General features: G+C 42.1%; 10 non-coding genes across 10 annotated transcripts; all 10 read left to right on the top strand.

Moving 5' to 3' along the window:
• The first annotated feature begins 1,250 nt into the window (after positions 1-1,250).
• On the top strand, positions 1,251-1,357 carry LOC126279453 (U6 spliceosomal RNA). Its single transcript, XR_007550933.1, has one exon. It is a non-coding gene; the product is annotated as a U6 spliceosomal RNA (small nuclear RNA).
• A 2,476-nt stretch (positions 1,358-3,833) lies between these two features.
• LOC126279452 (U6 spliceosomal RNA) lies at positions 3,834-3,940 on the top strand. The gene has a single exon (XR_007550932.1). It is a non-coding gene; the product is annotated as a U6 spliceosomal RNA (small nuclear RNA).
• Positions 3,941-6,416: 2,476 nt separating this feature from the next.
• On the top strand, positions 6,417-6,523 carry LOC126279451 (U6 spliceosomal RNA). The gene has a single exon (XR_007550931.1). It is a non-coding gene; the product is annotated as a U6 spliceosomal RNA (small nuclear RNA).
• A 2,476-nt stretch (positions 6,524-8,999) lies between these two features.
• LOC126279450 (U6 spliceosomal RNA) lies at positions 9,000-9,106 on the top strand. Its single transcript, XR_007550930.1, has one exon. It is a non-coding gene; the product is annotated as a U6 spliceosomal RNA (small nuclear RNA).
• A 2,476-nt stretch (positions 9,107-11,582) lies between these two features.
• LOC126279449 (U6 spliceosomal RNA) lies at positions 11,583-11,689 on the top strand. Its single transcript, XR_007550929.1, has one exon. It is a non-coding gene; the product is annotated as a U6 spliceosomal RNA (small nuclear RNA).
• A 2,476-nt stretch (positions 11,690-14,165) lies between these two features.
• LOC126279448 (U6 spliceosomal RNA) lies at positions 14,166-14,272 on the top strand. The gene has a single exon (XR_007550928.1). It is a non-coding gene; the product is annotated as a U6 spliceosomal RNA (small nuclear RNA).
• A 2,476-nt stretch (positions 14,273-16,748) lies between these two features.
• LOC126279447 (U6 spliceosomal RNA) lies at positions 16,749-16,855 on the top strand. Its single transcript, XR_007550927.1, has one exon. It is a non-coding gene; the product is annotated as a U6 spliceosomal RNA (small nuclear RNA).
• Positions 16,856-19,107: 2,252 nt separating this feature from the next.
• Positions 19,108-19,214, top strand: LOC126279446 (U6 spliceosomal RNA). The gene has a single exon (XR_007550926.1). It is a non-coding gene; the product is annotated as a U6 spliceosomal RNA (small nuclear RNA).
• Positions 19,215-21,691: 2,477 nt separating this feature from the next.
• Positions 21,692-21,798, top strand: LOC126279445 (U6 spliceosomal RNA). Its single transcript, XR_007550925.1, has one exon. It is a non-coding gene; the product is annotated as a U6 spliceosomal RNA (small nuclear RNA).
• A 2,475-nt stretch (positions 21,799-24,273) lies between these two features.
• On the top strand, positions 24,274-24,380 carry LOC126279444 (U6 spliceosomal RNA). The gene has a single exon (XR_007550924.1). It is a non-coding gene; the product is annotated as a U6 spliceosomal RNA (small nuclear RNA).
• The last annotated feature ends 2,171 nt before the right edge of the window (positions 24,381-26,551 follow it).

Raw genomic sequence — 26,551 nt, 5'->3', positions numbered from 1 at the left:
AATATTCATCATGTTACATACACAGAAGCTCTACCACATAAGCAGATACAGAGCCAGTCAAGACACAAAACACTAGCAAGCTTCAAGATTTCAGGAATAGACAACTACATCACAAACCAGTTTGTGTCACATGACACCAGTAGCTACTCAGTTATTAACTGCTTTCAAATACTAAATCTATCACTCTTTGTTCTGCACTAGCAATTCTTCCTGCAATAACAACATTCACCAACCTGGATTACAGCTGATTGACATTTCACAGGAACATAACTACAGCTACTAACACAATGCTAACCTGGTTTCTCTTACCACATGTCCCCTCGATATTTTAGGCTCATTCACACACCTCAATCACAGTGTTTCACTGTTGTCAAGTAGACCTGCCCTGTGTACACCTGGATCAACACAAATACATCACCTGGTATTGTACTGAAAACGGAACTATGTCCATCATTCCTACTACTATCTCACACAAGTCGCATTAACCCATCCATGCCCTGGTAATGACCTACACTGCTGTGTTTCAAAGTGTGCAATACGAATGCTGTTTTTAATGGTTCGTGAGGCTACTGTGTCTCTTCTTGCAGTCACTATTGTCTTCTGGCGCCATTGGATGAATAGAACCATGCTTGGTCTCTGTGGAGTTCCTCAGTAATTTACATGGTCACAGGCTGTGTCTTCTTGTGTTGTACTTGATGTGTGAGTTAAAAGTTGCATTGCATATGAGCACTCTGTAATTAAATCGATAGGTATCGTAAGAAAGTACTACTGCAAGAGTAATGCAATTTGTGTTAGCAGTGAAGACAGTTTGGCCAAAATATTCGCTTGTTTTGAGAGTCTTGAAGACCTGCTACCTGCTCCAGTCAGAGTCATATATCCCACACATTAGAGAAGTGTGTTTCATACGTATGCCTATAAGACACTAAACTCGGGATGTGAGAACATGGCGACAATAGCTGCCAACACGTCTTGCTGCCGCCTAGCGGCAGCTGTGTGAAACTGCTGCTGCTCTGGGTGGATGGTGCGAGAGCAAACGACTCTACGATCTAAGTTTTACACCCAAAACTGCCAAATCTACAGTTGACAGAGCTGCCACTTACTAAGAACGACACCTCGCAGTAATTAGTTCACAAATTAGCACTCGGCTGGCCTTGTGTTCCTCGCCAGAGCTGTGTAAACCTACGTCCAAGCCGAACCATGTTTGACGCGACGCCATAACTATATATACAATTTCAGAGGGCTCCTCGAATGTACTCGCTTCGGCGGTACATATACTAAAATTGGAACGATACAGAGAAGATTAGCATGGCCCCTGCGCAAGGATGACACGCAAAATCGTGAAGCGTTCCACATTTTTTTTCGCAATCTCACTCTCTCATGCCTCACATCAGCTGCTAATACCATCAGCCAACTACACAAGTTTCGCTTCATATCTGCACCCACTTGTCACAAACTATGCTCTCCATTTACGCAGTTCTCCTCCACTTTCTTTCATTCACAACAGAACATGACAAAACTGGCAATAAACCTATCCCTTACATCACCAATGCACATCTAAAATGTCACTCTAATAACAAGTCAGCAAGCACACCAAAACCACAAGTACATGTCACTAGCACCCCTTCAACACAAATCACAGCCAGGCTAAGCCTAGCACAGGCAAAAGCCTCTTCTCTTCCTCAGTATCACACTCAGCTGTCACAGCATCTCTTGCTACTGTCTCAATCATGTCATTTCATAACACACACCTACTGCCACACACAACATTTGGAAACCTTACACCAACTTTACACAAGATAGCTGCATGTTCCAAATCTTTCTCACTCACATACTTTCACTTAGACTACTGCTTAAATACACTCTAGCGCTCTAAAATTAGCTTGCATTACCTAATATTTATTTTTCTCTAACGCCTACAAAGCTTCTGGTGCCTGTAAGCCACTATCACATACTGTCTGCACACAGACCCACAATATTTATCTTTATTCATCTTCATGGCTGCAGCTGATGCCATAATTGTTTGAGCAGCATAAACAAACATGTGAAGGAAGGTGTATCTTTCATCATTAAGTGTGCAAGCTACCCCTTTACAGGAAGTTTATTTAACATTATGTTTCAAGTAACTTTCCTAGTGGCCTTGCTATCCAGCTGCAGCCTCATAATACAGACTGCAGGTGACACCTCATCAGGTTCTTAACTGAAGCATATCTGCCTGTGTAATAAGCCACTGCCCTTCACCTAAAAACCAACTATTACTGCAAATCTGTGGTGCATCAGCATGTCATGTACAAATTTCACTGGTGTGACCCACAAAGTATTTTCCCACATGTCTGGCAATCTGCCATTACATACAGTTACCTAAATAAATTCCAAAAGTGTCAGCCAATGAATACCACAACACTGAAGTGTTTAGACAGCAGACCAGTATGCTAATATTAACATATAGCATTTAGATGTGAGACTCTACTATTTTGACAGCACTTTGAATCCCATCAATGTGATACAAGTCGATGGTGTTCACAATTGCAGCTGATGCACCTCTCATCCTGTGTCTAGGAGAAAGATTGGACAAACTCTGCATGCAATATTCATCATGTTACATACACAGAAGCTCTACCACATAAGCAGATACAGAGCCAGTCAAGACACAAAACACTAGCAAGCTTCAAGATTTCAGGAATAGACAACTACATCACAAACCAGTTTGTGTCACATGACACCAGTAGCTACTCAGTTATTAACTGCTTTCAAATACTAAATCTATCACTCTTTGTTCTGCACTAGCAATTCTTCCTGCAATAACAACATTCACCAACCTGGATTACAGCTGATTGACATTTCACAGGAACATAACTACAGCTACTAACACAATGCTAACCTGGTTTCTCTTACCACATGTCCCCTCGATATTTTAGGCTCATTCACACACCTCAATCACAGTGTTTCACTGTTGTCAAGTAGACCTGCCCTGTGTACACCTGGATCAACACAAATACATCACCTGGTATTGTACTGAAAACGGAACTATGTCCATCATTCCTACTACTATCTCACACAAGTCGCATTAACCCATCCATGCCCTGGTAATGACCTACACTGCTGTGTTTCAAAGTGTGCAATACGAATGCTGTTTTTAATGGTTCGTGAGGCTACTGTGTCTCTTCTTGCAGTCACTATTGTCTTCTGGCGCCATTGGATGAATAGAACCATGCTTGGTCTCTGTGGAGTTCCTCAGTAATTTACATGGTCACAGGCTGTGTCTTCTTGTGTTGTACTTGATGTGTGAGTTAAAAGTTGCATTGCATATGAGCACTCTGTAATTAAATCGATAGGTATCGTAAGAAAGTACTACTGCAAGAGTAATGCAATTTGTGTTAGCAGTGAAGACAGTTTGGCCAAAATATTCGCTTGTTTTGAGAGTCTTGAAGACCTGCTACCTGCTCCAGTCAGAGTCATTTATCCCACACATTAGAGAAGTGTGTTTCATACGTATGCCTATAAGACACTAAACTCGGGATGTGAGAACATGGCGACAATAGCTGCCAACACGTCTTGCTGCCGCCTAGCGGCAGCTGTGTGAAACTGCTGCTGCTCTGGGTGGATGGTGCGAGAGCAAACGACTCTACGATCTAAGTTTTACACCCAAAACTGCCAAATCTACAGTTGACAGAGCTGCCACTTACTAAGAACGACACCTCGCAGTAATTAGTTCACAAATTAGCACTCGGCAGGCCTTGTGTTCCTCGCCAGAGCTGTGTAAACCTACGTCCAAGCCGAACCATGTTTGACGCGACGCCATAACTATATATACAATTTCAGAGGGCTCCTCGAATGTACTCGCTTCGGCGGTACATATACTAAAATTGGAACGATACAGAGAAGATTAGCATGGCCCCTGCGCAAGGATGACACGCAAAATCGTGAAGCGTTCCACATTTTTTTTCGCAATCTCACTCTCTCATGCCTCACATCAGCTGCTAATACCATCAGCCAACTACACAAGTTTCGCTTCATATCTGCACCCACTTGTCACAAACTATGCTCTCCATTTACGCAGTTCTCCTCCACTTTCTTACATTCACAACAGAACATGACAAAACTGGCAATAAACCTATCCCTTACATCACCAATGCACATCTAAAATGTCACTCTAATAACAAGTCAGCAAGCACACCAAAACCACAAGTACATGTCACTAGCACCCCTTCAACACAAATCACAGCCAGGCTAAGCCTAGCACAGGCAAAAGCCTCTTCTCTTCCTCAGTATCACACTCAGCTGTCACAGCATCTCTTGCTACTGTCTCAATCATGTCATTTCATAACACACACCTACTGCCACACACAACATTTGGAAACCTTACACCAACTTTACACAAGATAGCTGCATGTTCCAAATCTTTCTCACTCACATACTTTCACTTAGACTACTGCTTAAATACACTCTAGCGCTCTAAAATTAGCTTGCATTACCTAATATTTATTTTTCTCTAACGCCTACAAAGCTTCTGGTGCCTGTAAGCCACTATCACATACTGTCTGCACACAGACCCACAATATTTATCTTTATTCATCTTCATGGCTGCAGCTGATGCCATAATTGTTTGAGCAGCATAAACAAACATGTGAAGGAAGGTGTATCTTTCATCATTAAGTGTGCAAGCTACCCCTTTACAGGAAGTTTATTTAACATTATGTTTCAAGTAACTTTCCTAGTGGCCTTGCTATCCAGCTGCAGCCTCATAATACAGACTGCAGGTGACACCTCATCAGGTTCTTAACTGAAGCATATCTGCCTGTGTAATAAGCCACTGCCCTTCACCTAAAAACCAACTATTACTGCAAATCTGTGGTGCATCAGCATGTCATGTACAAATTTCACTGGTGTGACCCACAAAGTATTTTCCCACATGTCTGGCAATCTGCCATTACATACAGTTACCTAAATAAATTCCAAAAGTGTCAGCCAATGAATACCACAACACTGAAGTGTTTAGACAGCAGACCAGTATGCTAATATTAACATATAGCATTTAGATGTGAGACTCTACTATTTTGACAGCACTTTGAATCCCATCAATGTGATACAAGTCGATGGTGTTCACAATTGCAGCTGATGCACCTCTCATCCTGTGTCTAGGAGAAAGATTGGACAAACTCTGCATGCAATATTCATCATGTTACATACACAGAAGCTCTACCACATAAGCAGATACAGAGCCAGTCAAGACACAAAACACTAGCAAGCTTCAAGATTTCAGGAATAGACAACTACATCACAAACCAGTTTGTGTCACATGACACCAGTAGCTACTCAGTTATTAACTGCTTTCAAATACTAAATCTATCACTCTTTGTTCTGCACTAGCAATTCTTCCTGCAATAACAACATTCACCAACCTGGATTACAGCTGATTGACATTTCACAGGAACATAACTACAGCTACTAACACAATGCTAACCTGGTTTCTCTTACCACATGTCCCCTCGATATTTTAGGCTCATTCACACACCTCAATCACAGTGTTTCACTGTTGTCAAGTAGACCTGCCCTGTGTACACCTGGATCAACACAAATACATCACCTGGTATTGTACTGAAAACGGAACTATGTCCATCATTCCTACTACTATCTCACACAAGTCGCATTAACCCATCCATGCCCTGGTAATGACCTACACTGCTGTGTTTCAAAGTGTGCAATACGAATGCTGTTTTTAATGGTTCGTGAGGCTACTGTGTCTCTTCTTGCAGTCACTATTGTCTTCTGGCGCCATTGGATGAATAGAACCATGCTTGGTCTCTGTGGAGTTCCTCAGTAATTTACATGGTCACAGGCTGTGTCTTCTTGTGTTGTACTTGATGTGTGAGTTAAAAGTTGCATTGCATATGAGCACTCTGTAATTAAATCGATAGGTATCGTAAGAAAGTACTACTGCAAGAGTAATGCAATTTGTGTTAGCAGTGAAGACAGTTTGGCCAAAATATTCGCTTGTTTTGAGAGTCTTGAAGACCTGCTACCTGCTCCAGTCAGAGTCATATATCCCACACATTAGAGAAGTGTGTTTCATACGTATGCCTATAAGACACTAAACTCGGGATGTGAGAACATGGCGACAATAGCTGCCAACACGTCTTGCTGCCGCCTAGCGGTAGCTGTGTGAAACTGCTGCTGCTCTGGGTGGATGGTGCGAGAGCAAACGACTCTACGATCTAAGTTTTACACCCAAAACTGCCAAATCTACAGTTGACAGAGCTGCCACTTACTAAGAACGACACCTCGCAGTAATTAGTTCACAAATTAGCACTCGGCTGGCCTTGTGTTCCTCGCCAGAGCTGTGTAAACCTACGTCCAAGCCGAACCATGTTTGACGCGACGCCATAACTATATATACAATTTCAGAGGGCTCCTCGAATGTACTCGCTTCGGCGGTACATATACTAAAATTGGAACGATACAGAGAAGATTAGCATGGCCCCTGCGCAAGGATGACACGCAAAATCGTGAAGCGTTCCACATTTTTTTTCGCAATCTCACTCTCTCATGCCTCACATCAGCTGCTAATACCATCAGCCAACTACACAAGTTTCGCTTCATATCTGCACCCACTTGTCACAAACTATGCTCTCCATTTACGCAGTTCTCCTCCACTTTCTTTCATTCACAACAGAACATGACAAAACTGGCAATAAACCTATCCCTTACATCACCAATGCACATCTAAAATGTCACTCTAATAACAAGTCAGCAAGCACACCAAAACCACAAGTACATGTCACTAGCACCCCTTCAACACAAATCACAGCCAGGCTAAGCCTAGCACAGGCAAAAGCCTCTTCTCTTCCTCAGTATCACACTCAGCTGTCACAGCATCTCTTGCTACTGTCTCAATCATGTCATTTCATAACACACACCTACTGCCACACACAACATTTGGAAACCTTACACCAACTTTACACAAGATAGCTGCATGTTCCAAATCTTTCTCACTCACATACTTTCACTTAGACTACTGCTTAAATACACTCTAGCGCTCTAAAATTAGCTTGCATTACCTAATATTTATTTTTCTCTAACGCCTACAAAGCTTCTGGTGCCTGTAAGCCACTATCACATACTGTCTGCACACAGACCCACAATATTTATCTTTATTCATCTTCATGGCTGCAGCTGATGCCATAATTGTTTGAGCAGCATAAACAAACATGTGAAGGAAGGTGTATCTTTCATCATTAAGTGTGCAAGCTACCCCTTTACAGGAAGTTTATTTAACATTATGTTTCAAGTAACTTTCCTAGTGGCCTTGCTATCCAGCTGCAGCCTCATAATACAGACTGCAGGTGACACCTCATCAGGTTCTTAACTGAAGCATATCTGCCTGTGTAATAAGCCACTGCCCTTCACCTAAAAACCAACTATTACTGCAAATCTGTGGTGCATCAGCATGTCATGTACAAATTTCACTGGTGTGACCCACAAAGTATTTTCCCACATGTCTGGCAATCTGCCATTACATACAGTTACCTAAATAAATTCCAAAAGTGTCAGCCAATGAATACCACAACACTGAAGTGTTTAGACAGCAGACCAGTATGCTAATATTAACATATAGCATTTAGATGTGAGACTCTACTATTTTGACAGCACTTTGAATCCCATCAATGTGATACAAGTCGATGGTGTTCACAATTGCAGCTGATGCACCTCTCATCCTGTGTCTAGGAGAAAGATTGGACAAACTCTGCATGCAATATTCATCATGTTACATACACAGAAGCTCTACCACATAAGCAGATACAGAGCCAGTCAAGACACAAAACACTAGCAAGCTTCAAGATTTCAGGAATAGACAACTACATCACAAACCAGTTTGTGTCACATGACACCAGTAGCTACTCAGTTATTAACTGCTTTCAAATACTAAATCTATCACTCTTTGTTCTGCACTAGCAATTCTTCCTGCAATAACAACATTCACCAACCTGGATTACAGCTGATTGACATTTCACAGGAACATAACTACAGCTACTAACACAATGCTAACCTGGTTTCTCTTACCACATGTCCCCTCGATATTTTAGGCTCATTCACACACCTCAATCACAGTGTTTCACTGTTGTCAAGTAGACCTGCCCTGTGTACACCTGGATCAACACAAATACATCACCTGGTATTGTACTGAAAACGGAACTATGTCCATCATTCCTACTACTATCTCACACAAGTCGCATTAACCCATCCATGCCCTGGTAATGACCTACACTGCTGTGTTTCAAAGTGTGCAATACGAATGCTGTTTTTAATGGTTCGTGAGGCTACTGTGTCTCTTCTTGCAGTCACTATTGTCTTCTGGCGCCATTGGATGAATAGAACCATGCTTGGTCTCTGTGGAGTTCCTCAGTAATTTACATGGTCACAGGCTGTGTCTTCTTGTGTTGTACTTGATGTGTGAGTTAAAAGTTGCATTGCATATGAGCACTCTGTAATTAAATCGATAGGTATCGTAAGAAAGTACTACTGCAAGAGTAATGCAATTTGTGTTAGCAGTGAAGACAGTTTGGCCAAAATATTCGCTTGTTTTGAGAGTCTTGAAGACCTGCTACCTGCTCCAGTCAGAGTCATATATCCCACACATTAGAGAAGTGTGTTTCATACGTATGCCTATAAGACACTAAACTCGGGATGTGAGAACATGGCGACAATAGCTGCCAACACGTCTTGCTGCCGCCTAGCGGCAGCTGTGTGAAACTGCTGCTGCTCTGGGTGGATGGTGCGAGAGCAAACGACTCTACGATCTAAGTTTTACACCCAAAACTGCCAAATCTACAGTTGACAGAGCTGCCACTTACTAAGAACGACACCTCGCAGTAATTAGTTCACAAATTAGCACTCGGCTGGCCTTGTGTTCCTCGCCAGAGCTGTGTAAACCTACGTCCAAGCCGAACCATGTTTGACGCGACGCCATAACTATATATACAATTTCAGAGGGCTCCTCGAATGTACTCGCTTCGGCGGTACATATACTAAAATTGGAACGATACAGAGAAGATTAGCATGGCCCCTGCGCAAGGATGACACGCAAAATCGTGAAGCGTTCCACATTTTTTTTCGCAATCTCACTCTCTCATGCCTCACATCAGCTGCTAATACCATCAGCCAACTACACAAGTTTCGCTTCATATCTGCACCCACTTGTCACAAACTATGCTCTCCATTTACGCAGTTCTCCTCCACTTTCTTTCATTCACAACAGAACATGACAAAACTGGCAATAAACCTATCCCTTACATCACCAATGCACATCTAAAATGTCACTCTAATAACAAGTCAGCAAGCACACCAAAACCACAAGTACATGTCACTAGCACCCCTTCAACACAAATCACAGCCAGGCTAAGCCTAGCACAGGCAAAAGCCTCTTCTCTTCCTCAGTATCACACTCAGCTGTCACAGCATCTCTTGCTACTGTCTCAATCATGTCATTTCATAACACACACCTACTGCCACACACAACATTTGGAAACCTTACACCAACTTTACACAAGATAGCTGCATGTTCCAAATCTTTCTCACTCACATACTTTCACTTAGACTACTGCTTAAATACACTCTAGCGCTCTAAAATTAGCTTGCATTACCTAATATTTATTTTTCTCTAACGCCTACAAAGCTTCTGGTGCCTGTAAGCCACTATCACATACTGTCTGCACACAGACCCACAATATTTATCTTTATTCATCTTCATGGCTGCAGCTGATGCCATAATTGTTTGAGCAGCATAAACAAACATGTGAAGGAAGGTGTATCTTTCATCATTAAGTGTGCAAGCTACCCCTTTACAGGAAGTTTATTTAACATTATGTTTCAAGTAACTTTCCTAGTGGCCTTGCTATCCAGCTGCAGCCTCATAATACAGACTGCAGGTGACACCTCATCAGGTTCTTAACTGAAGCATATCTGCCTGTGTAATAAGCCACTGCCCTTCACCTAAAAACCAACTATTACTGCAAATCTGTGGTGCATCAGCATGTCATGTACAAATTTCACTGGTGTGACCCACAAAGTATTTTCCCACATGTCTGGCAATCTGCCATTACATACAGTTACCTAAATAAATTCCAAAAGTGTCAGCCAATGAATACCACAACACTGAAGTGTTTAGACAGCAGACCAGTATGCTAATATTAACATATAGCATTTAGATGTGAGACTCTACTATTTTGACAGCACTTTGAATCCCATCAATGTGATACAAGTCGATGGTGTTCACAATTGCAGCTGATGCACCTCTCATCCTGTGTCTAGGAGAAAGATTGGACAAACTCTGCATGCAATATTCATCATGTTACATACACAGAAGCTCTACCACATAAGCAGATACAGAGCCAGTCAAGACACAAAACACTAGCAAGCTTCAAGATTTCAGGAATAGACAACTACATCACAAACCAGTTTGTGTCACATGACACCAGTAGCTACTCAGTTATTAACTGCTTTCAAATACTAAATCTATCACTCTTTGTTCTGCACTAGCAATTCTTCCTGCAACAACAACATTCACCAACCTGGATTACAGCTGATTGACATTTCACAGGAACATAACTACAGCTACTAACACAATGCTAACCTGGTTTCTCTTACCACATGTCCCCTCGATATTTTAGGCTCATTCACACACCTCAATCACAGTGTTTCACTGTTGTCAAGTAGACCTGCCCTGTGTACACCTGGATCAACACAAATACATCACCTGGTATTGTACTGAAAACGGAACTATGTCCATCATTCCTACTACTATCTCACACAAGTCGCATTAACCCATCCATGCCCTGGTAATGACCTACACTGCTGTGTTTCAAAGTGTGCAATACGAATGCTGTTTTTAATGGTTCGTGAGGCTACTGTGTCTCTTCTTGCAGTCACTATTGTCTTCTGGCGCCATTGGATGAATAGAACCATGCTTGGTCTCTGTGGAGTTCCTCAGTAATTTACATGGTCACAGGCTGTGTCTTCTTGTGTTGTACTTGATGTGTGAGTTAAAAGTTGCATTGCATATGAGCACTCTGTAATTAAATCGATAGGTATCGTAAGAAAGTACTACTGCAAGAGTAATGCAATTTGTGTTAGCAGTGAAGACAGTTTGGCCAAAATATTCGCTTGTTTTGAGAGTCTTGAAGACCTGCTACCTGCTCCAGTCAGAGTCATTTATCCCACACATTAGAGAAGTGTGTTTCATACGTATGCCTATAAGACACTAAACTCGGGATGTGAGAACATGGCGACAATAGCTGCCAACACGTCTTGCTGCCGCCTAGTGGCAGCTGTGTGAAACTGCTGCTGCTCTGGGTGGATGGTGTGAGAGCAAACGACTCTACGATCTAAGTTTTACACCCAAAACTGCCAAATCTACAGTTGACAGAGCTGCCACTTACTAAGAACGACACCTCGCAGTAATTAGTTCACAAATTAGCACTCGGCTGGCCTTGTGTTCCTCGCCAGAGCTGTGTAAACCTACGTCCAAGCCGAACCATGTTTGACGCGACGCCATAACTATATATACAATTTCAGAGGGCTCCTCGAATGTACTCGCTTCGGCGGTACATATACTAAAATTGGAACGATACAGAGAAGATTAGCATGGCCCCTGCGCAAGGATGACACGCAAAATCGTGAAGCGTTCCACATTTTTTTTCGCAATCTCACTCTCTCATGCCTCACATCAGCTGCTAATACCATCAGCCAACTACACAAGTTTCGCTTCATATCTGCACCCACTTGTCACAAACTATGCTCTCCATTTACGCAGTTCTCCTCCACTTTCTTTCATTCACAACAGAACATGACAAAACTGGCAATAAACCTATCCCTTACATCACCAATGCACATCTAAAATGTCACTCTAATAACAAGTCAGCAAGCACACCAAAACCACAAGTACATGTCACTAGCACCCCTTCAACACAAATCACAGCCAGGCTAAGCCTAGCACAGGCAAAAGCCTCTTCTCTTCCTCAGTATCACACTCAGCTGTCACAGCATCTCTTGCTACTGTCTCAATCATGTCATTTCATAACACACACCTACTGCCACACACAACATTTGGAAACCTTACACCAACTTTACACAAGATAGCTGCATGTTCCAAATCTTTCTCACTCACATACTTTCACTTAGACTACTGCTTAAATACACTCTAGCGCTCTAAAATTAGCTTGCATTACCTAATATTTATTTTTCTCTAACGCCTACAAAGCTTCTGGTGCCTGTAAGCCACTATCACATACTGTCTGCACACAGACCCACAATATTTATCTTTATTCATCTTCATGGCTGCAGCTGATGCCATAATTGTTTGAGCAGCATAAACAAACATGTGAAGGAAGGTGTATCTTTCATCATTAAGTGTGCAAGCTGCCCCTTTACAGGAAGTTTATTTAACATTATGTTTCAAGTAACTTTCCTAGTGGCCTTGCTATCCAGCTGCAGCCTCATAATACAGACTGCAGGTGACACCTCATCAGGTTCTTAACTGAAGCATATCTGCCTGTGTAATAAGCCACTGCCCTTCACCTAAAAACCAACTATTACTGCAAATCTGTGGTGCATCAGCATGTCATGTACAAATTTCACTGGTGTGACCCACAAAGTATTTTCCCACATGTCTGGCAATCTGCCATTACATACAGTTACCTAAATAAATTCCAAAAGTGTCAGCCAATGAATACCACAACACTGAAGTGTTTAGACAGCAGACCAGTATGCTAATATTAACATATAGCATTTAGATGTGAGACTCTACTATTTTGACAGCACTTTGAATCCCATCAATGTGTTACAAGTCGATGGTGTTCACAATTGCAGCTGATGCACCTCTCATCCTGTGTCTAGGAGAAAGATTGGACAAACTCTGCATGCAATATTCATCATGTTACATACACAGAAGCTCTACCATATAAGCAGATACAGAGCCAGTCAAGACACAAAACACTAGCAAGCTTCAAGATTTCAGGAATAGACAACTACATCACAAACCAGTTTGTGTCACATGACACCAGTAGCTACTCAGTTATTAACTGCTTTCAAATACTAAATCTATCACTCTTTGTTCTGCACTAGCAATTCTTCCTGCAATAACAACATTCACCAACCTGGATTACAGCTGATTGACATTTCACAGGAACATAACTACAGCTACTAACACAATGCTAACCTGGTTTCTCTTACCACATGTCCCCTCGATATTTTAGGCTCATTCACACACCTCAATCACAGTGTTTCACTGTTGTCAAGTAGACCTGCCCTGTGTACACCTGGATCAACACAAATACATCACCTGGTATTGTACTGAAAACGGAACTATGTCCATCATTCCTACTACTATCTCACACAAGTCGCATTAACCCATCCATGCCCTGGTAATGACCTACACTGCTGTGTTTCAAAGTGTGCAATACGAATGCTGTTTTTAATGGTTCGTGAGGCTACTGTGTCTCTTCTTGCAGTCACTATTGTCTTCTGGCGCCATTGGATGAATAGAACCATGCTTGGTCTCTGTGGAGTTCCTCAGTAATTTACATGGTCACAGGCTGTGTCTTCTTGTGTTGTACTTGATGTGTGAGTTAAAAGTTGCATTGCATATGAGCACTCTGTAATTAAATCGATAGGTATCGTAAGAAAGTACTACTGCAAGAGTAATGCAATTTGTGTTAGCAGTGAAGACAGTTTGGCCAAAATATTCGCTTGTTTTGAGAGTCTTGAAGACCTGCTACCTGCTCCAGTCAGAGTCATATATCCCACACATTAGAGAAGTGTGTTTCATACGTATGCCTATAAGACACTAAACTCGGGATGTGAGAACATGGCGACAATAGCTGCCAACACGTCTTGCTGCCACTTAGCGGCAGCTGTGTGAAACTGCTGCTGCTCTGGGTGGATGGTGCGAGAGCAAACGACTCTACGATCTAAGTTTTACACCCAAAACTGCCAAATCTACAGTTGACAGAGCTGCCACTTACTAAGAACGACACCTCGCAGTAATTAGTTCACAAATTAGCACTCGGCAGGCCTTGTGTTCCTCGCCAGAGCTGTGTAAACCTACGTCCAAGCCGAACCATGTTTGACGCGACGCCATAACTATATATACAATTTCAGAGGGCTCCTCGAATGTACTCGCTTCGGCGGTACATATACTAAAATTGGAACGATACAGAGAAGATTAGCATGGCCCCTGCGCAAGGATGACACGCAAAATCGTGAAGCGTTCCACATTTTTTTTCGCAATCTCACTCTCTCATGCCTCACATCAGCTGCTAATACCATCAGCCAACTACACAAGTTTCGCTTCATATCTGCACCCACTTGTCACAAACTATGCTCTCCATTTACGCAGTTCTCCTCCACTTTCTTTCATTCACAACAGAACATGACAAAACTGGCAATAAACCTATCCCTTACATCACCAATGCACATCTAAAATGTCACTCTAATAACAAGTCAGCAAGCACACCAAAACCACAAGTACATGTCACTAGCACCCCTTCAACACAAATCACAGCCAGGCTAAGCCTAGCACAGGCAAAAGCCTCTTCTCTTCCTCAGTATCACACTCAGCTGTCACAGCATCTCTTGCTACTGTCTCAATCATGTCATTTCATAACACACACCTACTGCCACACACAACATTTGGAAACCTTACACCAACTTTACACAAGATAGCTGCATGTTCCAAATCTTTCTCACTCACATACTTTCACTTAGACTACTGCTTAAATACACTCTAGCGCTCTAAAATTAGCTTGCATTACCTAATATTTATTTTTCTCTAACGCCTACAAAGCTTCTGGTGCCTGTAAGCCACTATCACATACTGTCTGCACACAGACCCACAATATTTATCTTTATTCATCTTCATGGCTGCAGCTGATGCCATAATTGTTTGAGCAGCATAAACAAACATGTGAAGGAAGGTGTATCTTTCATCATTAAGTGTGCAAGCTACCCCTTTACAGGAAGTTTATTTAACATTATGTTTCAAGTAACTTTCCTAGTGGCCTTGCTATCCAGCTGCAGCCTCATAATACAGACTGCAGGTGACACCTCATCAGGTTCTTAACTGAAGCATATCTGCCTGTGTAATAAGCCACTGCCCTTCACCTAAAAACCAACTATTACTGCAAATCTGTGGTGCATCAGCATGTCATGTACAAATTTCACTGGTGTGACCCACAAAGTATTTTCCCACATGTCTGGCAATCTGCCATTACATACAGTTACCTAAATAAATTCCAAAAGTGTCAGCCAATGAATACCACAACACTGAAGTGTTTAGACAGCAGACCAGTATGCTAATATTAACATATAGCATTTAGATGTGAGACTCTACTATTTTGACAGCACTTTGAATCCCATCAATGTGATACAAGTCGATGGTGTTCACAATTGCAGCTGATGCACCTCTCATCCTGTGTCTAGGAGAAAGATTGGACAAACTCTGCATGCAATATTCATCATGTTACATACACAGAAGCTCTACCACATAAGCAGATACAGAGCCAGTCAAGACACAAAACACTAGCAAGCTTCAAGATTTCAGGAATAGACAACTACATCACAAACCAGTTTGTGTCACATGACACCAGTAGCTACTCAGTTATTAACTGCTTTCAAATACTAAATCTATCACTCTTTGTTCTGCACTAGCAATTCTTCCTGCAACAACAACATTCACCAACCTGGATTACAGCTGATTGACATTTCACAGGAACATAACTACAGCTACTAACACAATGCTAACCTGGTTTCTCTTACCACATGTCCCCTCGATATTTTAGGCTCATTCACACACCTCAATCACAGTGTTTCACTGTTGTCAAGTAGACCTGCCCTGTGTACACCTGGATCAACACAAATACATCACCTGGTATTGTACTGAAAACGGAACTATGTCCATCATTCCTACTACTATCTCACACAAGTCGCATTAACCCATCCATGCCCTGGTAATGACCTACACTGCTGTGTTTCAAAGTGTGCAATACGAATGCTGTTTTTAATGGTTCGTGAGGCTACTGTGTCTCTTCTTGCAGTCACTATTGTCTTCTGGCGCCATTGGATGAATAGAACCATGCTTGGTCTCTGTGGAGTTCCTCAGTAATTTACATGGTCACAGGCTGTGTCTTCTTGTGTTGTACTTGATGTGTGAGTTAAAAGTTGCATTGCATATGAGCACTCTGTAATTAAATCGATAGGTATCGTAAGAAAGTACTACTGCAAGAGTAATGCAATTTGTGTTAGCAGTGAAGACAGTTTGGCCAAAATATTCGCTTGTTTTGAGAGTCTTGAAGACCTGCTACCTGCTCCAGTCAGAGTCATTTATCCCACACATTAGAGAAGTGTGTTTCATACGTATGCCTATAAGACACTAAACTCGGGATGTGAGAACATGGCGACAATAGCTGCCAACACGTCTTGCTGCCACTTAGCGGCAGCTGTGTGAAACTGCTGCTGCTCTGGGTGGATGGTGCGAGAGCAAACGACTCTACGATCTAAGTTTTACACCCAAAACTGCCAAATCTACAGTTGACAGAGCTGCCACTTACTAAGAACGACACCTCGCAGTAATTAGTTCACAAATTAGCACTCGGCAGGCCTTGTGTTCCTCGCCAGAGCTGTGTAAACCTACGTCCAAGCCGAACCATGTTTGACGCGACGCCATAACTATATATACAATTTCAGAGGGCTCCTCGAATGTACTCGCTTCGGCGGTACATATACTAAAATTGGAACGATACAGAGAAGATTAGCATGGCCCCTGCGCAAGGATGACACGCAAAATCGTGAAGCGTTCCACATTTTTTTTCGCAATCTCACTCTCTCATGCCTCACATCAGCTGCTAATACCATCAGCCAACTACACAAGTTTCGCTTCATATCTGCACCCACTTGTCACAAACTATGCTCTCCATTTACGCAGTTCTCCTCCACTTTCTTTCATTCACAACAGAACATGACAAAACTGGCAATAAACCTATCCCTTACATCACCAATGCACATCTAAAATGTCACTCTAATAACAAGTCAGCAAGCACACCAAAACCACAAGTACATGTCACTAGCACCCCTTCAACACAAATCACAGCCAGGCTAAGCCTAGCACAGGCAAAAGCCTCTTCTCTTCCTCAGTATCACACTCAGCTGTCACAGCATCTCTTGCTACTGTCTCAATCATGTCATTTCATAACACACACCTACTGCCACACACAACATTTGGAAACCTTACACCAACTTTACACAAGATAGCTGCATGTTCCAAATCTTTCTCACTCACATACTTTCACTTAGACTACTGCTTAAATACACTCTAGCGCTCTAAAATTAGCAACATTATGTTTCAAGTAACTTTCCTAGTGGCCTTGCTATCCAGCTGCAGCCTCATAATACAGACTGCAGGTGACACCTCATCAGGTTCTTAACTGAAGCATATCTGCCTGTGTAATAAGCCACTGCCCTTCACCTAAAAACCAACTATTACTGCAAATCTGTGGTGCATCAGCATGTCATGTACAAATTTCACTGGTGTGACCCACAAAGTATTTTCCCACATGTCTGGCAATCTGCCATTACATACAGTTACCTAAATAAATTCCAAAAGTGTCAGCCAATGAATACCACAACACTGAAGTGTTTAGACAGCAGACCAGTATGCTAATATTAACATATAGCATTTAGATGTGAGACTCTACTATTTTGACAGCACTTTGAATCCCATCAATGTGATACAAGTCGATGGTGTTCACAATTGCAGCTGATGCACCTCTCATCCTGTGTCTAGGAGAAAGATTGGACAAACTCTGCATGCAATATTCATCATGTTACATACACAGAAGCTCTACCACATAAGCAGATACAGAGCCAGTCAAGACACAAAACACTAGCAAGCTTCAAGATTTCAGGAATAGACAACTACATCACAAACCAGTTTGTGTCACATGACACCAGTAGCTACTCAGTTATTAACTGCTTTCAAATACTAAATCTATCACTCTTTGTTCTGCACTAGCAATTCTTCCTGCAACAACAACATTCACCAACCTGGATTACAGCTGATTGACATTTCACAGGAACATAACTACAGCTACTAACACAATGCTAACCTGGTTTCTCTTACCACATGTCCCCTCGATATTTTAGGCTCATTCACACACCTCAATCACAGTGTTTCACTGTTGTCAAGTAGACCTGCCCTGTGTACACCTGGATCAACACAAATACATCACCTGGTATTGTACTGAAAACGGAACTATGTCCATCATTCCTACTACTATCTCACACAAGTCGCATTAACCCATCCATGCCCTGGTAATGACCTACACTGCTGTGTTTCAAAGTGTGCAATACGAATGCTGTTTTTAATGGTTCGTGAGGCTACTGTGTCTCTTCTTGCAGTCACTATTGTCTTCTGGCGCCATTGGATGAATAGAACCATGCTTGGTCTCTGTGGAGTTCCTCAGTAATTTACATGGTCACAGGCTGTGTCTTCTTGTGTTGTACTTGATGTGTGAGTTAAAAGTTGCATTGCATATGAGCACTCTGTAATTAAATCGATAGGTATCGTAAGAAAGTACTACTGCAAGAGTAATGCAATTTGTGTTAGCAGTGAAGACAGTTTGGCCAAAATATTCGCTTGTTTTGAGAGTCTTGAAGACCTGCTACCTGCTCCAGTCAGAGTCATTTATCCCACACATTAGAGAAGTGTGTTTCATACGTATGCCTATAAGACACTAAACTCGGGATGTGAGAACATGGCGACAATAGCTGCCAACACGTCTTGCTGCCGCCTAGCGGCAGCTGTGTGAAACTGCTGCTGCTCTGGGTGGATGGTGTGAGAGCAAACGACTCTACGATCTAAGTTTTACACCCAAAACTGCCAAATCTACAGTTGACAGAGCTGCCACTTACTAAGAACGACACCTCGCAGTAATTAGTTCACAAATTAGCACTCGGCTGGCCTTGTGTTCCTCGCCAGAGCTGTGTAAACCTACGTCCAAGCCGAACCATGTTTGACGCGACGCCATAACTATATATACAATTTCAGAGGGCTCCTCGAATGTACTCGCTTCGGCGGTACATATACTAAAATTGGAACGATACAGAGAAGATTAGCATGGCCCCTGCGCAAGGATGACACGCAAAATCGTGAAGCGTTCCACATTTTTTTTCGCAATCTCACTCTCTCATGCCTCACATCAGCTGCTAATACCATCAGCCAACTACACAAGTTTCGCTTCATATCTGCACCCACTTGTCACAAACTATGCTCTCCATTTACGCAGTTCTCCTCCACTTTCTTTCATTCACAACAGAACATGACAAAACTGGCAATAAACCTATCCCTTACATCACCAATGCACATCTAAAATGTCACTCTAATAACAAGTCAGCAAGCACACCAAAACCACAAGTACATGTCACTAGCACCCCTTCAACACAAATCACAGCCAGGCTAAGCCTAGCACAGGCAAAAGCCTCTTCTCTTCCTCAGTATCACACTCAGCTGTCACAGCATCTCTTGCTACTGTCTCAATCATGTCATTTCATAACACACACCTACTGCCACACACAACATTTGGAAACCTTACACCAACTTTACACAAGATAGCTGCATGTTCCAAATCTTTCTCACTCACATACTTTCACTTAGACTACTGCTTAAATACACTCTAGCGCTCTAAAATTAGCTTGCATTACCTAATATTTATTTTTCTCTAACGCCTACAAAGCTTCTGGTGCCTGTAAGCCACTATCACATACTGTCTGCACACAGACCCACAATATTTATCTTTATTCATCTTCATGGCTGCAGCTGATGCCATAATTGTTTGAGCAGCATAAACAAACATGTGAAGGAAGGTGTATCTTTCATCATTAAGTGTGCAAGCTACCCCTTTACAGGAAGTTTATTTAACATTATGTTTCAAGTAACTTTCCTAGTGGCCTTGCTATCCAGCTGCAGCCTCATAATACAGACTGCAGGTGACACCTCATCAGGTTCTTAACTGAAGCATATCTGCCTGTGTAATAAGCCACTGCCCTTCACCTAAAAACCAACTATTACTGCAAATCTGTGGTGCATCAGCATGTCATGTACAAATTTCACTGGTGTGACCCACAAAGTATTTTCCCACATGTCTGGCAATCTGCCATTACATACAGTTACCTAAATAAATTCCAAAAGTGTCAGCCAATGAATACCACAACACTGAAGTGTTTAGACAGCAGACCAGTATGCTAATATTAACATATAGCATTTAGATGTGAGACTCTACTATTTTGACAGCACTTTGAATCCCATCAATGTGTTACAAGTCGATGGTGTTCACAATTGCAGCTGATGCACCTCTCATCCTGTGTCTAGGAGAAAGATTGGACAAACTCTGCATGCAATATTCATCATGTTACATACACAGAAGCTCTACCATATAAGCAGATACAGAGCCAGTCAAGACACAAAACACTAGCAAGCTTCAAGATTTCAGGAATAGACAACTACATCACAAACCAGTTTGTGTCACATGACACCAGTAGCTACTCAGTTATTAACTGCTTTCAAATACTAAATCTATCACTCTTTGTTCTGCACTAGCAATTCTTCCTGCAATAACAACATTCACCAACCTGGATTACAGCTGATTGACATTTCACAGGAACATAACTACAGCTACTAACACAATGCTAACCTGGTTTCTCTTACCACATGTCCCCTCGATATTTTAGGCTCATTCACACACCTCAATCACAGTGTTTCACTGTTGTCAAGTAGACCTGCCCTGTGTACACCTGGATCAACACAAATACATCACCTGGTATTGTACTGAAAACGGAACTATGTCCATCATTCCTACTACTATCTCACACAAGTCGCATTAACCCATCCATGCCCTGGTAATGACCTACACTGCTGTGTTTCAAAGTGTGCAATACGAATGCTGTTTTTAATGGTTCGTGAGGCTACTGTGTCTCTTCTTGCAGTCACTATTGTCTTCTGGCGCCATTGGATGAATAGAACCATGCTTGGTCTCTGTGGAGTTCCTCAGTAATTTACATGGTCACAGGCTGTGTCTTCTTGTGTTGTACTTGATGTGTGAGTTAAAAGTTGCATTGCATATGAGCACTCTGTAATTAAATCGATAGGTATCGTAAGAAAGTACTACTGCAAGAGTAATGCAATTTGTGTTAGCAGTGAAGACAGTTTGGCCAAAATATTCGCTTGTTTTGAGAGTCTTGAAGACCTGCTACCTGCTCCAGTCAGAGTCATATATCCCACACATTAGAGAAGTGTGTTTCATACGTATGCCTATAAGACACTAAACTCGGGATGTGAGAACATGGCGACAATAGCTGCCAACACGTCTTGCTGCCACTTAGCGGCAGCTGTGTGAAACTGCTGCTGCTCTGGGTGGATGGTGCGAGAGCAAACGACTCTACGATCTAAGTTTTACACCCAAAACTGCCAAATCTACAGTTGACAGAGCTGCCACTTACTAAGAACGACACCTCGCAGTAATTAGTTCACACACTAGATCGCGTGTTGCCTTGTGTTCCTCGCCAGAGCTGTGTAAACCTACGTCCAAGCCGAACCATGTTTGACGCGACGCCCATAACTATATATACAATTTCAGAGGGCTCCTCGAATGTACTCGCTTCGGCGGTACATATACTAAAATTGGAACGATACAGAGAAGATTAGCATGGCCCCTGCGCAAGGATGACACGCAAAATCGTGAAGCGTTCCACATTTTTTTTCGCAATCTCACTCTCTCATGCCTCACATCAGCTGCTAATACCATCAGCCAACTACACAAGTTTCGCTTCATATCTGCACCCACTTGTCACAAACTATGCTCTCCATTTACGCAGTTCTCCTCCACTTTCTTTCATTCACAACAGAACATGACAAAACTGGCAATAAACCTATCCCTTACATCACCAATGCACATCTAAAATGTCACTCTAATAACAAGTCAGCAAGCACACCAAAACCACAAGTACATGTCACTAGCACCCCTTCAACACAAATCACAGCCAGGCTAAGCCTAGCACAGGCAAAAGCCTCTTCTCTTCCTCAGTATCACACTCAGCTGTCACAGCATCTCTTGCTACTGTCTCAATCATGTCATTTCATAACACACACCTACTGCCACACACAACATTTGGAAACCTTACACCAACTTTACACAAGATAGCTGCATGTTCCAAATCTTTCTCACTCACATACTTTCACTTAGACTACTGCTTAAATACACTCTAGCGCTCTAAAATTAGCTTGCATTACCTAATATTTATTTTTCTCTAACGCCTACAAAGCTTCTGGTGCCTGTAAGCCACTATCACATACTGTCTGCACACAGACCCACAATATTTATCTTTATTCATCTTCATGGCTGCAGCTGATGCCATAATTGTTTGAGCAGCATAAACAAACATGTGAAGAAGGTGTATCTTTCATCATTAAGTGTGCAAGCTACCCCTTTACAGGAAGTTTATTTAACATTATGTTTCAAGTAACTTTCCTAGTGGCCTTGCTATCCAGCTGCAGCCTCATAATACAGACTGCAGGTGACACCTCATCAGGTTCTTAACTGAAGCATATCTGCCTGTGTAATAAGCCACTGCCCTTCACCTAAAAACCAACTATTACTGCAAATCTGTGGTGCATCAGCATGTCATGTACAAATTTCACTGGTGTGACCCACAAAGTATTTTCCCACATGTCTGGCAATCTGCCATTACATACAGTTACCTAAATAAATTCCAAAAGTGTCAGCCAATGAATACCACAACACTGAAGTGTTTAGACAGCAGACCAGTATGCTAATATTAACATATAGCATTTAGATGTGAGACTCTACTATTTTGACAGCACTTTGAATCCCATCAATGTGATACAAGTCGATGGTGTTCACAATTGCAGCTGATGCACCTCTCATCCTGTGTCTAGGAGAAAGATTGGACAAACTCTGCATGCAATATTCATCATGTTACATACACAGAAGCTCTACCACATAAGCAGATACAGAGCCAGTCAAGACACAAAACACTAGCAAGCTTCAAGATTTCAGGAATAGACAACTACATCACAAACCAGTTTGTGTCACATGACACCAGTAGCTACTCAGTTATTAACTGCTTTCAAATACTAAATCTATCACTCTTTGTTCTGCACTAGCAATTCTTCCTGCAATAACAACATTCACCAACCTGGATTACAGCTGATTGACATTTCACAGGAACATAACTACAGCTACTAACACAATGCTAACCTGGTTTCTCTTACCACATGTCCCCTCGATATTTTAGGCTCATTCACACACCTCAATCACAGTGTTTCACTGTTGTCAAGTAGACCTGCCCTGTGTACACCTGGATCAACACAAATACATCACCTGGTATTGTACTGAAAACGGAACTATGTCCATCATTCCTACTACTATCTCACACAAGTCGCATTAACCCATCCATGCCCTGGTAATGACCTACACTGCTGTGTTTCAAAGTGTGCAATACGAATGCTGTTTTTAATGGTTCGTGAGGCTACTGTGTCTCTTCTTGCAGTCACTATTGTCTTCTGGCGCCATTGGATGAATAGAACCATGCTTGGTCTCTGTGGAGTTCCTCAGTAATTTACATGGTCACAGGCTGTGTCTTCTTGTGTTGTACTTGATGTGTGAGTTAAAAGTTGCATTGCATATGAGCACTCTGTAATTAAATCGATAGGTATCGTAAGAAAGTACTAATGCAAGAGTAATGCAATTTGTGTTAGCAGTGAAGACAGTTTGGCCAAAATATTCGCTTGTTTTGAGAGTCTTGAAGACCTGCTACCTGCTCCAGTCAGAGTCATTTATCCCACACATTAGAGAAGTGTGTTTCATACGTATGCCTATAAGACACTAAACTCGGGATGTGAGAACATGGCGACAATAGCTGCCAACACGTCTTGCTGCCGCCTAGCGGCAGCTGTGTGAAACTGCTGCTGCTCTGGGTGGATGGTGCGAGAGCAAACGACTCTACGATCTAAGTTTTACACCCAAAACTGCCAAATCTACAGTTGACAGAGCTGCCACTTACTAAGAACGACACCTCGCAGTAATTAGTTCACAAATTAGCACTCGGCAGGCCTTGTGTTCCTCGCCAGAGCTGTGTAAACCTACGTCCAAGCCGAACCATGTTTGACGCGACGCCATAACTATATATACAATTTCAGAGGGCTCCTCGAATGTACTCGCTTCGGCGGTACATATACTAAAATTGGAACGATACAGAGAAGATTAGCATGGCCCCTGCGCAAGGATGACACGCAAAATCGTGAAGCGTTCCACATTTTTTTTCGCAATCTCACTCTCTCATGCCTCACATCAGCTGCTAATACCATCAGCCAACTACACAAGTTTCGCTTCATATCTGCACCCACTTGTCACAAACTATGCTCTCCATTTACGCAGTTCTCCTCCACTTTCTTTCATTCACAACAGAACATGACAAAACTGGCAATAAACCTATCCCTTACATCACCAATGCACATCTAAAATGTCACTCTAATAACAAGTCAGCAAGCACACCAAAACCACAAGTACATGTCACTAGCACCCCTTCAACACAAATCACAGCCAGGCTAAGCCTAGCACAGGCAAAAGCCTCTTCTCTTCCTCAGTATCACACTCAGCTGTCACAGCATCTCTTGCTACTGTCTCAATCATGTCATTTCATAACACACACCTACTGCCACACACAACATTTGGAAACCTTACACCAACTTTACACAAGATAGCTGCATGTTCCAAATCTTTCTCACTCACATACTTTCACTTAGACTACTGCTTAAATACACTCTAGCGCTCTAAAATTAGCTTGCATTACCTAATATTTATTTTTCTCTAACGCCTACAAAGCTTCTGGTGCCTGTAAGCCACTATCACATACTGTCTGCACACAGACCCACAATATTTATCTTTATTCATCTTCATGGCTGCAGCTGATGCCATAATTGTTTGAGCAGCATAAACAAACATGTGAAGGAAGGTGTATCTTTCATCATTAAGTGTGCAAGCTACCCCTTTACAGGAAGTTTATTTAACATTATGTTTCAAGTAACTTTCCTAGTGGCCTTGCTATCCAGCTGCAGCCTCATAATACAGACTGCAGGTGACACCTCATCAGGTTCTTAACTGAAGCATATCTGCCTGTGTAATAAGCCACTGCCCTTCACCTAAAAACCAACTATTACTGCAAATCTGTGGTGCATCAGCATGTCATGTACAAATTTCACTGGTGTGACCCACAAAGTATTTTCCCACATGTCTGGCAATCTGCCATTACATACAGTTACCTAAATAAATTCCAAAAGTGTCAGCCAATGAATACCACAACACTGAAGTGTTTAGACAGCAGACCAGTATGCTAATATTAACATATAGCATTTAGATGTGAGACTCTACTATTTTGACAGCACTTTGAATCCCATCAATGTGTTACAAGTCGATGGTGTTCACAATTGCAGCTGATGCACCTCTCATCCTGTGTCTAGGAGAAAGATTGGACAAACTCTGCATGCAATATTCATCATGTTACATACACAGAAGCTCTACCACATAAGCAGATACAGAGCCAGTCAAGACACAAAACACTAGCAAGCTTCAAGATTTCAGGAATAGACAACTACATCACAAACCAGTTTGTGTCACATGACACCAGTAGCTACTCAGTTATTAACTGCTTTCAAATACTAAATCTATCACTCTTTGTTCTGCACTAGCAATTCTTCCTGCAATAACAACATTCACCAACCTGGATTACAGCTGATTGACATTTCACAGGAACATAACTACAGCTACTAACACAATGCTAACCTGGTTTCTCTTACCACATGTCCCCTCGATATTTTAGGCTCATTCACACACCTCAATCACAGTGTTTCACTGTTGTCAAGTAGACCTGCCCTGTGTACACCTGGATCAACACAAATACATCACCTGGTATTGTACTGAAAACGGAACTATGTCCATCATTCCTACTACTATCTCACACAAGTCGCATTAACCCATCCATGCCCTGGTAATGACCTACACTGCTGTGTTTCAAAGTGTGCAATACGAATGCTGTTTTTAATGGTTCGTGAGGCTACTGTGTCTCTTCTTGCAGTCACTATTGTCTTCTGGCGCCATTGGATGAATAGAACCATGCTTGGTCTCTGTGGAGTTCCTCAGTAATTTACATGGTCACAGGCTGTGTCTTCTTGTGTTGTACTTGATGTGTGAGTTAAAAGTTGCATTGCATATGAGCACTCTGTAATTAAATCGATAGGTATCGTAAGAAATACTACTGCAAGAGTAATGCAATTTGTGTTAGCAGTGAAGACAGTTTGGCCAAAATATTCGCTTGTTTTGAGAGTCTTGAAGACCTGCTACCTGCTCCAGTCAGAGTCATTTATCCCACACATTAGAGAAGTGTGTTTCATACGTATGCCTATAAGACACTAAACTCGGGATGTGAGAACATG

This window comes from Schistocerca gregaria, chromosome 6, assembly GCF_023897955.1.
Source record: "Schistocerca gregaria isolate iqSchGreg1 chromosome 6, iqSchGreg1.2, whole genome shotgun sequence".
Taxonomy (NCBI): domain Eukaryota; kingdom Metazoa; phylum Arthropoda; class Insecta; order Orthoptera; family Acrididae; genus Schistocerca; species Schistocerca gregaria.
Note: the sequence above shows the minus strand (reverse complement) of the source record. Positions and strands in the feature narration are given on the sequence as shown.